Source organism: Austrofundulus limnaeus, unplaced genomic scaffold (genome assembly GCF_001266775.1).
Source record: "Austrofundulus limnaeus strain Quisiro unplaced genomic scaffold, Austrofundulus_limnaeus-1.0 Scaffold2206, whole genome shotgun sequence".
Lineage (NCBI taxonomy): Eukaryota > Metazoa > Chordata > Actinopteri > Cyprinodontiformes > Rivulidae > Austrofundulus > Austrofundulus limnaeus.
The window spans coordinates 2,038-4,560 of record NW_013954608.1 but is presented as its reverse complement, the minus strand read 5'-3'; the positions used below and the strand labels follow the sequence as shown (position 1 = coordinate 4,560).

The 2,523-nt window shown below is 42.6% G+C and overlaps 1 protein-coding gene across 1 annotated transcript in view; it reads right to left on the bottom strand.

Moving 5' to 3' along the window:
- Positions 1-1,332, bottom strand: part of nat16 (N-acetyltransferase 16) — a 12,611-nt gene extending 11,279 nt beyond the window's left edge. Inside the window, exon 1 of the mRNA XM_014034643.1 lies at positions 1,250-1,332. The gene's annotated coding sequence lies outside the window, so the exon portion shown is untranslated. The remainder of the gene's footprint in view (positions 1-1,249) is intronic.
- Positions 1,333-2,523: the final 1,191 nt, after the last annotated feature.

Here is a 2,523-nt window from a genome sequence, read left to right as displayed (position 1 = left end):
AGCACAGAGAGGGAGAGAGGAAGTAGCAGGAAAATGAAACTTATCGTCCCCATTTTTTTACCGACCTCAAAAAAAGTTATCGTGCAATTAATTGATTTATTGACTATCGCGACAGGCCTATTTTTAAGTCTTGAATGTCTTTTAATTCAAACACTTTTGGTTGTATTTCTTGTTGAAATTTTTCATTATTCAATTCAGTGTATTCAAGTCCAAGAACTAGAGGAACTCTAGAGCCAGGCAGGTTGCAAAATAGTTACTCACAAAGTGAGGTCTTTGTTGTAAAGTGAGGAGCTCTTCATTGTCCTCACTGATTTTGTAGCTCTACTGTGCTTAGTTAGGTTAGAGGTATGGTGTGAATTAAGTTTTGGTTCAGGTTAGGGTTAGAAATAGATTAATGGTTAGTTTTAATAAAAATGTCTGGGTTAGGTATAAATACAGTTACAAAAATGAATGAAAGTCAATACAATGTCCTCGGTTTGATTCAAACAAAAGGATGTTTGTGTGTGTGGCCTTGTTTTTCCTATATCGTGGGGACAATTTTCCCAAAAAAGCAGCCTTGTGGGGATTGAACGTGCATCCTGGGGACCAATGCCCAGTCCCCATGAAGCACGTTTATGCATCATTTTAGGATAAATGGTCAGGGTTAGGCTATAAAATTTCCAAAAAATAAATGGAAGTCAATGCACGGTCCCCACAAGGATATACAAACCAGATCTCTGTCTGTGGWCTTWGCTTTTTTTCTCTCGTTTTCTGCAYACAATGCACTCCCAACTTCWGCAATAAGAACGGAAAATGAATAAAACAGGGACTGAAACAAGTTCCAAGGGCCATGATCACTTTCTGACCCACAATGCTCCACAATGTCTCTTCCACCTGTTAGGGTCCACAGCCCCCCTCATTTCATGGTTTCAGTGCAGGCAGCAGAACAGCCGGTTAAAGCTGTTTAACTCTGGCTCACATAGGACGCAGTAAAATGTCCGGACTGACCTAAATTCAGCCTCACTGCGCAGACTCCGCGGACCAGTATTTATTCATGATTATTGACGGATTTCCACATGAATGCTTTCTGGCTGCACCRCGGGCTGCACCGGCAGAGAAGTGTGGCCTAAATACGTCCCACCGTTCCCACCGGCTCAGAATTATCCCCAGAACCACCATTATTGCGTACAGTGATGCTGCTAGCCTGTCCCTCCCCGCGGGCCTGCATCTGTCATCAGGACGTTCTCCCAACGACACGAGCGTCTCTTACCGTGGATGGAGACCGGTGCTGGGATCCGTAGTGTCGACGGGTCCAAAGAGACAGTATGGCTGCCGGTACCGGGGCTGTGCTGCAGGAAGTGCACCGTCCTGATGATGAATGGGAGACAGACCGGCTATGTCCGCGGATCGCTGGAGACAGGGAAAACAAGCTCCGCCCACCGAAGTCCCTGACGTCACTGGTCGACTGACGCTCCATTTTCTCAGCATCACTGCCGTCAACCTGTCTGAAAGAAGGGTGATAAACACTAGTTTAGACTGATCTGAGAATCTAACTGAGTTTAGCTATGCTCCAGATCTMTTCAGACTTCAGATTGATCTCAAACCTTTCCCATTCTGAACTCGGACTGATTCTAGGCCCTATTGTGTTGTTGCTTTTTAGTCCTTAGGCAGCAGTGACAGTAAAACGTTATTATGGATGGATGAATGGTGTAGGATGTGATGGATTAGGCCTGCTCACATTCAGACCAYGGTTGAGACAGACAGACAATGATGCTCTCCCTGTCCATGTTTTCAGCCAAGTCTGCTATGGAACCTGTCTGGCAACACTGGGTTTTAAAATATTATGCRTGGCCACGTGTTAGTTAATGTGTGGCCATAAGATAATTTTGAGCAGCTCTGTCTCTTTGTGAGATACAGTATTTATGTGATGCAAAATAGTTCCTATCAGTGAATTCTTTGATGTAAAGTGAGGAGCTGAGAGCGTCTGTTTTCTGCATCTACTTATTTTCCATCGTTTTCTCTTAACGAGAAAATAACAAGGACTGATTTCTGAAGATAACGATTTCATTTCCAGATGGTTTTCTGGTTGTTTTGGGGGGGGATTTACAACCTAGTGTACATAATTTTGTGTCATTTGTGTATCATTACACAGGCTGAAATTGTGATTTGTCTTGTACAAATAACTTTCATATCAGCCCTTGTCATCTAAGGACACAGCTGGACTGACTGCAGATCAGCAGGTGTTCACACAGTGATCCTGCAGATATAATAAATTTTATCAGTCAGCTAAGGGGGTTGGGCCATCAGTGGTTATTGAATGATACACAAGAAAACCATAATTCGTTATCTCGAGAAAATGCCCTCGTTATTTCATGATAATGACATATTATGTCTTTATTGTGAGAAAACCATGGGGAAATAATTCTAAGCGGAAAGTTGACGCTCTCGGCTTCCATAAATAAGTGTGCGTTGGGAAATTCTTTTTTTTTTTCATTTCAGAAGTTTATTCATTAAAAAAGCAACAAAACAAAAATGATTCTATAG